The following is a 13,590-nucleotide window of genomic DNA, read 5'->3' as shown; positions in this document are numbered from 1 at the left end:
GATTGTTTTCATGCAGCAGCTGGCTGGAGAGTTGTTGTTTGCAGCGAGAGTGCCACAAGATAGGATAGTCATGATTTGGTCGTCTTGTTTGTGTTGGCAGGTTAGCTGAACGTCATTCATCATCATTCATTATTATTGATGATGGATCTGCTGGAGAACATGATTCATGATGGATTTTTTTTGGTTTGCTTTGTTTTTAATAATGGAGTTTGGCTCGGTGTGGGTGTACTTATTTATATGCTCATTTTTTGTGAAGTAACAGGGCAGAGGCATAGCTAGGGGGGAAGGGGGGTACATATGTACCCGGGGGCCAAGGTACAGGGGCACCAAAATGAGGCTTACAACCAGGGGCATATTTGGCACGAGGCAAACAAGGCGTTTGCATAGGGTGGCACTTTTTAGGGGGGCCGCGGCAACGGAAGGGACACTTAGTACAGGGGCGGGCAGCGGGCTACTGTGTCTTACCTGGCTCCGTGTCCCAATCCCACGACGATCCAGTCCCGGAGGCGCTGCTGGAGGAGGGGTAGAGAGGTCCGCAGGTCCGGTGTCTTCTTTTCCCTGGACGAGATGTGTGGACGGGATGACATGCTGCCCCTGTCATCTGGCCACACCCTTAGGATCACTGGACAGCCTATGGCAACTTGTACCTCCCTCTGCAAGCTCCGCCTCCTCACCGGTGATTGGGCACCAGAACTGTAGCTCAGGAAAGGCACACAGGCCGCCAATCACCTGCGAGGAGGTGGAGCTTGGAGAGGAGGAGCCAAGCGGCAGCGTGAAGATCGAGTGAGGGAGCGGCCGGAGCAAGTGAAGAAGACAGCTGACCAGTAAGTGTGCCGTGCAGATGGTGCTGCTGCAACCAGGTATGCTGGCTGTGGATGGGAGAGGGAAGGAGCCTAGGCTGGAGCAGGGGTCAGCAAGATAAGTGTCATTGGTGTCAGTGAGAGGAATAGTGCTCCATCATTGGTGTCACTGATGTGATTAAACAGGGAGGGGGATGGGGCGCCAATTTTATAGTTCGTCCCCGGGCGCAAAATATCCTAGCTATGATTCTGTAACAGGGGTACTGTGCCCTAAAGGGGTTTCAGATTAGGCCAGGGATGTGGGCATGAGGCCCTTGTCCCCATCAACATGAGGACATCTTGCCTTGAAGGGGGCCCTGGCAAGGTACCCTCCCAGTATTAGGGGCATGTGGCCTGGTATGGGCCAGGAGAAGAGGCACAAATTCACTGCCCCTTAGGCTTGTTCACACTTCCTCAAAATACTGACCCTTAACAAATGGGCCTTTAGCGTTAATTCAAGTTGTTCCTTGAGTTTGCCATCTGTAAAAAGGTGCTTTAAAAATGCACCCTAGATGCTAGGGGTTTTTTTTTGGCTCTTGTGAACAAGGCCTAATGCACTGGAAACCAGTGCTGGCAAGGTTATGGGGCATTACCATAGACTTGAATAGAAGGAGTTAAGATGCTTCAGATTCACATGAAGCTTCATCTTTAAAGTGCAGCAACACAACGGGAAGCAAATGCTTCATGTTTCAATAATGTGAACAGCACTGTGTGCTGTCCATATTATCAATTGCTGACTGATTTACTAGGAGTGTGAGGAGAGTTAAATATGCACCTCAAACTCCTGTTTTAAAATGCCAGTTTGAACAGTGCCTTACTTTCTTGGCCAGCCAGGCTGTATGCCTGGATAGAGGTCTGGTAAGGATTATAGGGGGACGTCACATCATTTTATTTTGTTTTGTTGCACCTACCGCCCTTCCATCTTAAAATATACCAGGCCACATGCCCTGCAGAAAGGACACAAAAAAAAAATGAACCCCCTTCCCGGCCATACCAGACTTTTATCCTAGACTGAAGTATAGTATGGATTTAGAGGTAGATCCCTAGCATAAGGAACAAAACAGAAAAAAAGATGTGAGGTTCCCCCAAAAATTAATACCAGACATTTATTCAAGCATTCAGCATTCAGGAAAGGGAGAGTCAGCGAGGCTGTGGACCTCCCCTCCCAAACCATACTAGCCACAGGCTTCATCCCCACATCCCTGGCCCATGGATGTGGTGGTCTGCGGGGTGGACTTATTGGAATCTGGAAGCCTAATTTAGAATAAGGAGGCCCCAAAATATCCCACCCATACACACACACATAAACAAGGGGTACATAGTACAACTAGTTGCTCATCAAAAAAAGGAAAATGTAAATATATAGTAACCTGCACATTTTAAAAAAGAAAACGTCTTACAGTGTAAATCCATTTTTAATCATAGCATCTAGTGATGGATTGACATTAATGAATGACTTGATTAAAAATAGATTTACAATATGGAACCCAAACATTAGTTGACCCTTTGAAAGTAAGGTAAGTGCTATACAGGCTGACAGTCTGTCACTGTCTTAAGGGGCAGTTAATGACTTATTCTGCCATAAAGGGATGCCTGTTCAGCCATCATGAGTCAGGTGGATGAAGATCCACAAAAGGGAACCAGGCTAGCCAATCAGTACTCTTTCCTCACCAGGAGAGATGTGCTGCAGGGAGCAGCAGGTGTGTAGAGACACACTAAGTGTGTGTATGTGTGTTCAGGTCTTCTGGCCTCAAAGATAGGCTTTCTGACCAGACTATCTTGTCAATGAGTTCACATTTCAGTCTGAATGGATCAAAAGTAGCCAGGAGGCTGTATATTGTCTGTGGAGACAGTGGCATGGGATGGGCAAATACATGGAAAATTAGGTTTATTGTTGAAAAATCAGCTTCTAACCTCAGCTTAATCAATTAAGCTTTGGCAATAAAACCTGGAAGCTGATTGGTTTCTATGCAGAAGTGCAACTTCACTGAGTGTCTTTTTAGGAGACCTATGGCTGAATAGGTTATTCCCTATGCTAGAATCACCATTTAGATATTTGTATAAAGTGATCATATCTCCTCTTAGGTGTCCCTTCTTCAGGAAGAAAAAGATTAATGTTTGTAGTCGTTTCTTATAAGTTAGGTCCTCTAATACCCTCATTAACTTTGTTGCCTTTCACTGAACCCTCCCCAGTTGCAGCACCTCCTTCCTGAGGATTTGTGACCAGAAATGGACAGCATACTGAAGATGTGGCTGAACCAGAGTTTTGTAATATGGCAGAATTATAGTCTTATTTCTTGAGTTGATACCCTTTTTAATGTATGCTAATAGTCTACTAGCCTTGCTTGCTGCAGCTTGGCACACATGGCTGAGACTTGGATCTACTAGGACCCCCAGAACCTTTTCCATCATCGATTCCCCCAGAGATTCTCCCCCTAGTGAGTAACATGCATTCATATTTTAGCCCCCAAGTGCACAACTGGCCATATTTATTGGGACGTGCCAGCTCAGGACTTGCCTCTCTAATGCTTTTCCCTCTACCCTGTCTTCTGTCACCCTTCTACACTCCTCCGATACCTGCACCTCCATATTACCACTCTCCACTGTACTGGCTCCAGTCAGCACCCGAGGGGTACTGTCCAAACTCCCTTTAAGGGTTTTCATGCTTTTCAGTGTTGCCAGTTGATTCCTTAAATTCGGGATCTTGGGTTTCCAAGGAAACAACTTGCTCCTATTTTGCACAGCTATATCAAATGGTTGTTCAAAGAATGTATAACTGGTGCAGGATGTGCACAGAGTTGCACCACGACTCCTGTTGGACATGTTACCCACTAAGGTAATGGGGATAATCCAGGAAAAAGAAGGAATTCAATTTTATAATTTATTGTTAACTTTACTTTTAATTTTATTCTGAGAACTAGTTGTTTCCCTGTTTGGGGATGTAACAAGACAGAGACCTCCCTCAGCACTCACAGTGACCCCTCAGTACCTCTCAGTACTCAGCAAGTCCCTACTCATATGACCCCCTGGGTGCCCTCTCCTTCTGCACGGTCCTCAGCCTTATAAAATGTTTAAAATACTTACATTTCTTGGTGGAAATGATTCATCAGTTTCTCTGAAGTGCTGATTGCATAACCAAAAGCCTATGCATTTAGTTATGTTATCTCTGCTGCAAGGGATCCAAGTAAACAAAAAGGTGAGGGGGGCTCAGATGGTGCCCTGTGCAAATTTTCAGCCAGTTGCTGCGCTGTATCACTATCCTATGCAGCAGTGGTGGAACTATAGATCATGGGGCCCCAAGGGAGCACCCAACTGCTATTAAATGTCTAAATCAAGGACAGTCAGCATGAAAGTTGTCAGTAGAGTTAGAACACTAATAGGGAATAGTGCTGAAGACAGAGATTGACAAAAATTGGCTGTGGGGTGTGGGGGTGCCACAGTGGAAGGAATTCATTTAACATGTGTTTTCCAGCTTACTGCTCTGTTCAAGGTAACTCACCATTTTGTTCTAGCATGTCGTTGTAAGCCGTGTACCGGGGTGGAATCCCCAGGATACAGTGAAGTCACGAACGAGGAAAGCAACCCCAACACCAGCTTTTGCAACAACAGAATTTTACTTAGATGTGGCAAATAAACACAACCACAAATGCTGGAAACATACAATAAATTTACATACACCCAGCCCAAAGGCTGAGACCCTTGTGCTGCACAGCACGGCGCCTCCTGATGGATGAAGGTAGAAAGTGAAGTAATTTACCTACTGGCGGGCACAACTAAGCTGCCACACCTTACCTGTTATTACCCTAAAAGAGCAGGAATCAGTTTATGGGTGTATGGTATGGGCTAGCCTGAGGTGCAGCACAACAGCTTACAATCTTACACAAATCTACAGTATTCCCTCTCCCATAACTGGTCCTGTAGCACATGCCTGAGTATTCCTTCTGAGCAAAACGCCAGTCTGGCTTGAGTTTGTAGGATTTTATCAGTTCTCCAATGTGAAATGTCACTTTAAGTTGTGGAGTCCTTCCAATGATCAGTAACAACACTTGCGGCCTGACACAAACAGAGACCCTAACTAACTATAGGCCTGGACTCAGTCTCAAGGCGCCAACACTGAAATGAGGTGCGTGCACGATCTTACCGACCCGGGTCTGCTTTGCATCCGCTGGTGACTCTGAACAGAACAAATGTCTCTCCAACAAGCATGCAGTCTCGCCGTATATGTTGCTTAGTTCCTCTGCTCTCATCAGCCTTCCTGGCAGCAATCTCATCAGCATCCTGGCAGCAATCTCATGAGCTTCACTTAGCTGCAGCTCTGGTTACGGAGGGACGCTTTCACACCTGGATGTCATCAGATTCTCAGCTCACATGGCCCCTTATTCACCATGCTCCAAAACATGGCTTCTCTCTATCCTTCCTGTTCTCTCCAACTCTGTGTGCAAAAAACCCCACCTCTTCATGAATATACAAATATCTATGCAGTCAGAGGCTGTGTTAGAAGAACAGTGACATCTTGTGGCTAAACCGCAGAATGTCAGTCAAAACATTAATTTACTTCCACACAAACAGTGTTCAAACAATGAGAGCTGTTTCCCCATCTCACATCAAATCTTATGACTTCACTGTAAAAGCTAAACCCTTCGACTGCTGGAGGAGTTAGTATGCAGTAGCAATATTAATAACCATCATCATTTTTTTATATAATAATTAGCATTTTTATAACATGACATCATTGTTATTACTCCTGCACATAATTAATCTATACCTCAAATACAATCGTCTGTAAGCCTTTTTACTGTCACTGACAAAACTACTATGTCGTTGGCAGTAGTGACATGTTTACTTTTTACAGCAGATTGCAGGTAATACTGTAGAAGCTATTCAGTGGCTATACAGTCACTTGCCCAATTCTACAGTGATTTTTTTCTGTGACCCCTTTATATGTACCACTCTCCTCAGTCCCTGATCTCTCCTGGGAGCCCAGGACTAAAGAGAGTTAGGGTGGGGAGTGGGGAGAGATTTGTGAAAGCATGTGAAGTTTGAACCCAGAAGGACTCTATTCTGAGCACTTCTGGATTCAAAGCCATTAGTTCCTGGCTAGCAGAACTTGGTGAAACAGCTGATCAAGGATGCAGTTTCCTGGAAAATTCCTGAAAATTTTTTAAAAGCTCCCCTCACCCTTGCACATACACACATACATGTGAATACACACATACACATGTAGATATACATGATTGTGCAACATGTTGAGCTTTGCCATATATGCCAGATATGTAGGAACACATATTTCTAGGGCCATCATTTATGGTTAATTGTAAGTTGATGACCGGTGAAGGCTTTTAAAGCAACCCCTATGGACTTCTTTGCAACACAATTTTGAGTCTTGACATATTTAGTATCTATTTACTCTACTTTGTTTCTTTTTTATTTTACAGACTGCATTAGCCATACAGGGTTAATTTCAGTCATGGTCATCCTGGCCAGCACTGAAATTACCGCTGTATGCCTAACACAGCTCTGAGGGCTGTAAATCTACATTAAAAGGACAACTAAACAAAATCTCTTTACTGCACAGGCTTAGGGCTGTCTTAACACACATTCACTCTGGGCACTGCCCCTGGGCATGGCAGGGGCAGGTGGGGGAAATCCTGGAACCGATCTTATGTTTGACTCTCCTTGCAGTAGCTGGGCTTTGCTGAACCCAACCCCCTGGCAGTACTGCCAGCTTCCCTCTGCTCCTTCAGATGGAAAGATAAATCATACTTAAAAGCCCCTTTGTTTTCTTAATGAGCGCAACGAGTGATCTGTACCAATCACTCACTGTGCTCGTTCACAACTGACACATAGTAAACTGGGTTTACTATGCTTCAGTTTGTGAATGAACTGGAAGCCACCCAATGTAGCTCACATTGCAGAGCAAGGTATTGGGGAATCTATGTCCCAAAAAATGAGACATCAGGGGTCTGTTTAGACCCCTGATATCTCACCAAAGACCCCAGCCCCAACAGTGTTGTGAAAAAAATGTAAAAATTTAAAAAAAAATAATAAAAGAAATTGTAAAACAAAATTGAAATAAGTACTTACTTTGCCCCGAGTCCCATGATGCTATTAAGATGGCACTGCATAGCCTTCAAAGGGGATCTGTGACTGGTGATAGTCATGTTGAAGTCTTCTCTTGCACATCTGACATCTTGATTTGAAAAGTCACAGGGAGTACAGGGTCAGTTTCAACAATAATCTTTGCAATCTTTAATAATACAATGATGGATATGTGTTATTTTCACATTCACACAGATCATCTATGTTTAAATTACCTTAACAGCTATCCCAATAGAGCCCTCTTCTACTCTCAGACCCTATAGCAGACATGTGGGCTGCTATGGCTATTGTTACAACAATGCTAAGCAGCGAGGTGGTGGTCTCGGTCAAACCTTCCTCCCCTCGTACAGGATGAAACATTACTGTTTATTGCATGCTGCCAGCTTGATTCCCTACTGCCAGAAGGTCGGCAGTGTGCTGTATTTGAAATCACTGCTTCACCCTGCAAGAGATAAATTATTGACAGAGCCTGCCACTTGGCCTCTCTACAGCTTTACAAGCTTCCAAGGTAGTGGCTTTTATAAAGGAGAGAGGATGTGAAGAAGAAGAGGGTGAGGGAGCTGATATCTCCACTTGAGTCTTTGAGATTCTTCTTATAGAAATAGCTAGTACTATGTATTATATAAGGTGAGAACTGAAGCTGCGCTGTGCTTCGTAGGATGGAACCCCGCACACATTGCACTTAGTTAAGGCTAAGTATGTTGGGGGATATGCCAACTTGCTAGATAGTTTTCCCTCATTATTGCAAATGTTGAAAAAGATGTGAACCCATTTGTACTGAATCAAAGCCTTTTTTAAATTACCCTTTGGTGTCTGTAGCGCTTTTGCACTTACCCCCGAAGGAGCTGCTGGTTCTTCAGGTCCCCTGTTCTCAGAGTGACTCTACAAGCAGCACCATGCATCTTGACACACCTAGACTGAAGAGGGGAAGAAGGGATGATTATTGTAACTATATATATATATATCACCAATGGTAGCCACGGCATTCTGAGATTGAGGTACATGCACAGGTGCTCACCCACAAAGAAATCCATACAAATCCAAAACTGGCATAGAAGCACTCGGAGATCTTGCAGAGGAGGTAGATCAAAACAGCAGTGTTTTTATTGTCAACATTTTGATGAAGCTCAGTCCATCTTTTTCAAGACACTACAACATGGAAGTGAACAGACCAATACACCCAAAGTCCCACTCACCAAAAACACAGTGCAAGGGTAAAAAACACATAGAGGGTAGAGGTCAAAGAAATATCACAAATGGAGCAAATCACAATAGTCCATCAAAAAAGCAAAATATACAAGATCCTAGCTTAACCACTTGCCCTCCACAAGATTTACCCCCCTTCCTGGCCAGGCCATTTTTTTTGATATGGCACTGCATTAATTTAACTGACAATTGCGCGGTCATGCAACCCTGTACATAAATGAAATTTATGTTATTTTTTCCCCACAAATAGAGCTTTCTTTCAGTGGTATCACCTCTGCCTTTTAAAAACAAAGCAAGGCTGACAATTTTGAAAAAAATATTTTTTTTACTTTTTGCTATAAAACATATCAAATAAAAAAATATAAAACACAATAAATAAATAAAATAAAATAACACCAGCACAAAACATCAAACCAAAAAAATAAAAATATGTCCAAAATCCCACCGTGTCCAAAAACAATTCAAAATATAAAATCAAAAAATCCAAATTTAACCAAAATTAAAAGCTTAAACTTTTTCTTCTTCTTTCATCACCAAAACCTTCTTAATACCTGCAAATCCTGATGTTCATACACCTCAAAAAAAGGAAAAAAAACTCGACATAGTGTCATACCTTAAATGATATAAAACACACGTGCCACTCACTGTGCAGCATGCAAAATATTAAATAAATGTGTATACTCTAAACGAGTGTCTAAACACATACAAATAAGTGAATATCAATAAGAGTGAAAACACATTCATATAGAATATGAAATGCAATGTGTGAAAACCACTCCACAAATAACACTGCCAGTGTATAACACCACACTCTATATATATAAAACAGTGATAGCCAAAAAACCAGACCACCATTCTCCAACTCTTATATGGATGGGTAATTACCCTATAGCAGAAACAGCAGGGCAATCTACCACTCTGGGTTACTTTCTCCTCACATCGATTTTCTCCAAAGACTAGGGCCACTTCCTCCACTTTCCTCCAGAAAACCCGTCACAGTATAAAAGATATTCTTCTTTATTGGTAACTCACATAAAAATTCCAGTGGTAACAGCTCCTCCTCACAAGAAGTACACATATGGACAGGTTCAGGGAAACATTAACCGCATGTTCCCACTTCCAAGATGGCCGCGATCGCACTTCCGGTCAACGTCGATGCGTCTGACGTCACGTGTTCCTGACGCGTTTCGTCACTTCCTTTGACTTTTTCAGAAGGGTCCGAAGCGACCCTTTTTATTTTTATTTTTTTGGTTTGATGTTTTGTGCTGGTGTTATTTTATTTTATTTATTTATTGTATTTTATTTGTTCATTGAAAAGTCACATATATATTGTCTAGCTGGCCTTCAAGGGTGAAGGTAGATCACTTTTCTGGGATATTATAGGGTTAAGTGTTGTTATATAGAATTATAAAAAAATATAAAAAATTTAATTTTGTCTTAAATTTAAGCCAAAATGTATTCTGCTAAAAAAAAATCCCAATAAGTGTATATTAATTGGTTTACGTGAAAGTTATAGAGTCTACAAATGGTGTATATACTGGAATTTATTTTTTTTTTTTATATATATATATTAATTGCTGCAATCAGCAACTTACAGTGGGACTGACACTGGGTGGGAACTGACTAACTGCCATTGACATCTCCAGTCACACTAATACATTGATCAGTGATAATGAACAGCACTGACACTGTACTAATGACACTGGGCAGGAAGGGGTTCACTTATGGGGTGATCAAAGGGTTAACTGTGTGTTAAGGAGTATTTTTGATGTGTACTGTCTTGTGTTTAACTAAGCAGACCTACTAAGCACACAGATCTCTCCCCTCTCACCTTCCACGATGATCACGAGTTCCGTCCAAAAATCGCCGGCCGGGACACGGTGATTGACATCCTCAGGAGCCAATAACAGCCGGAAATGCGAAATCACATATATTTTGCCCAACAAAGCCACCCTGTAGCAGTACCTCTGCTATGGGGCAGTGAGCAAGTGGTTAAATAAAGCTATACAGGAATAGTCCCTGCATAAAAATGTCAAAATGCAGAAAACATGTGATGGCAAAATGCTAAAAGCTTGCAGCACAATCTGTCTTCCGCAATGGCCTCGCCACATCTGCCTCAAGCCCAGGAACAGACCTTCCTTTTACTCTCCACAGAACCCTGGTCATGATGCTATGTGTAGTTCCATTGCCAATCTCTCAGTTTGGTGGGGGACTCTCATAAGTCATATTTAAACCCAGCAAGCTCTGTTCCTCCTACAATCCACAGCAGCTCAGTTACTTCTTCCTCTGTGAACCGGGGTTGTGGGCAGGGATTTCTTCTGGCTCTCTCTGTGGCTGCATACAGTTCTTAAAGCAGTAGTAAACTGCAAATTTAAAAAAAAAATCCCCTGCAAGGTAATGTCATATTGTGCTTGTATGCTAGCACATTATGAAGGACTTACCCTAAAATAACAACCTCCAGGTATGGCATTCCTTCAGAGCGCATGTACCAGTTCTCAAAAAGAAAGAATATCTCCTAAACGGTTCACGTTTAGGAGATACTCATTTTACCTGCGGGTAAGCTTTATTATAAGCTTACCTGTAGGTAAAAGTATTAGAAAAGAGTTCACTATCACTTTAACAGCTTGAGAGAAGGAGAGGACGTGCAGGGCAGCAGTGATAGTAGCCCAGTCCCTGCTGCCAGATAATTAATACACCCTGTTCCAAATTATTATGCAAATTCTATTTAAGTGTCACAAAGATTAAATATTTTGTTTTTCAGTTTAACTCATGGATGGCATTGTGTCTTAGGGATCTTTTGATCACTGAAAACAATCTCGGACACCTGTGATAATTAGATTGGCTGGTGAGCCCAATTTAAGGAAAAACTACTAAAGGAGGGTGTTCCACATTATTAAGCAGAGCACCATTTTCAAGCAATATGTGGAAGAAAAAGGATCTCTCTGCTGCCGAAAAGAGTGAAATAGTTCAATGCCTTGGACGAGGTATGAAAACATTAGATATTTCACGAAAACTTAAGCGTGATCATCGCACTATTAAGAGATTTGTGGCTGATTCAGAGCACAGACGGGTTCGTGCAGATAAAGGCACATTGAGGAAGATTTCTGCCAGATCCATGCATCGGATCAAGAGAGCAGCTGCTAAAATACCATTACATAGCACCAAACAGATATTTGAAGCTGCTGGTGCCTCTGGAGTCCCACGGACATCAAGGTGTAAAGTCCTCCAGAGTCTTGCAGCTGTGCATAAACCTTCTATTAGACCACCACTAACCAATGCTCACAAGCAGAAATGGCTGCATTGGGCAGAAAAATACATGAAGACCAATTTTCAAACAGTCCTGTTCACTGATCAGTGCCGTGCAACCCTGGATGGTCCAGATGGATGGTTGGTGGATGGCCACCCTGTTCCAACAAGGCTGCGATGTCAGCAAGGTGGTGGTGGAGTCATGTTTTGGGCTGGAATCATGGGAACAGAGCTGGTCGGCCCCTTTAGGGTCCCTGAAAGTGTAAAGATGACCTCTGCAAAGTATGTGGAGTTTATGACTGACCAATTTCTTCCCTGGTACAGAAGGAAGAACTATGCTTTCCGTAATAAAATCATCTTCATGCATGACAATGCACCATCTCATGCTGCAAAGAATACCTCTGCATCAATGACTGCTATGGGGATAAAAGGAGAGAAAGTCATGGTGTGGCCTCCATCCTCCCCTGACCTCAATCCTATTGAGAACCTTTGGAGCATTCTCAAGCAAAAGATCTATGAGGGTGGAAGGCAGTTTACATCCAAACAGCAGCTCTGGGAGGCTATTCTGACATCTTGCAAACAAATTCAAGAAGAAACTGTAAGAAAACTCACAAGTTCAATGGATGCAAGACTTGTGAAGCTGCTATCAAATAAGGGGTCCTATGTTACAATGTTACGTGACCTGTGAAAATGTTTAAAAAGTTAAAATGTTGTTAAAAGTTTGATTGAAATAGCTTTTGATTTCAGTAAATATGCTGCAAACACAACAAATTACAATTTTCAGTTCTTTACAACCTATAAAGTGTTTTGAAACTTACTGTGCGTAATAATTTGGAACAGTGCATTGTAAGTTTTTTATGTTTAACAAAAATACTGTTATCATTAGGAGGTTTGTTCAATAAAATTAATAGTTGATAACATGAGAATTATGCTGACTGTTATTTACATCAATTATTTAGGTAAATGAGAAAAATATCATTTGCATAATAATTTGGAACATTGTGGAACAATGTGTACACTAGGCCAGTGCACCTTCTTTTCTTGTTTTTCCACAGTGGGTTTCTGGATATCACCCAGCCAGTGGTTGGGTTGCATTTTTAAATGATAATTCACTAGGCCAGTGCACCTTGTTTTCTTGTTTTTCCACAATGGGTTTCTAGATATCCCCCAGCCAGTGGAAGGCAGCAAGGCTATTCAAGTCCCTTGGGTTGCATTTTTGAATGATAATTCACTAGGCCAGTGCGCCTTCTTTTCTTGTTTTTCCACAGTGGGTTTCTGGATATCCCCCAGCCAGTGGAAGGCAGCAAGGCTATTCAAGTCATTCAAGTCCATTGGGTTGTATTTTTGAATGATAATGCACTAGGCCAGTGCACCTTCTTTTCTTGTTTTTCCACAGCCTGCTGCCAGATGGACCAGGGGCTACATGTGTAACTAAAGCTTGCCATACATGGTTCCATTTTTGCAGTTCAACCAAAGGGCTGAACAAAAAAAACTGAACTGATTCACCCATCCACACATTTGAGATAGATGATAGAACACTCCTCCTGCCCAAGCTAATGACTTAGGCAACTGTGCATGAAGGAAAGGACATAGGCTTTATTCAAAAACATGTCCTTATTTCTGTGATAGCAATAGTACAATAATAATCTGTGGCTGCTATAGGTTACTGCACTTACAAATTAACACGTAAAGTGGGACTAAACCCATCAATGTAGTTGTTTCCCAAAACTATTGCATTCAAGGCATATCTGAATGATAATTGTCACAGTTGCTTGTGCACTTGTCAAACTGTCAAGTCATCAAATAGCTGGTGCCATAACCAATCACATGCGCAGCACCATGGCAACTGCAGATCAAACACGGGTTAAGATGTCAGCTTCCGTGGCTGTAATGGATGAATTTATCTCTGATTTAAATCTATTAAGGTGTTAAATGTTAAGGTCGTGCCTAAGAACTGCTGCCACTTTGCTGTGTGCCTCTCTGAAGTCCATTTCACTATGTTTCTTAATTTACTTCAGGGCTAAGCCTTACAAAGTGAACAAAAATTATTGGGAAAAGAAAACTTCATTAATTTTTCTAGTGATTAGTTGGGTCACATCAACGTTTTGTTTTTGACCACAGTGACGAGAAAATTTGAAGGAGTGGAATGGAAATCTTTTCTCGAATTAATACATTTCTAATAGTGTATGTGATTTTTGTT

The sequence above is a fragment of the Staurois parvus genome, unplaced genomic scaffold (assembly GCF_062004578.1).
Source record: "Staurois parvus isolate SC_StPar_1 unplaced genomic scaffold, SC_StPar_1.0 ptg000401l, whole genome shotgun sequence".
In the NCBI taxonomy this organism is placed as follows: Eukaryota; Metazoa; Chordata; class Amphibia; order Anura; family Ranidae; genus Staurois; species Staurois parvus.
Note: the sequence above shows the minus strand (reverse complement) of the source record.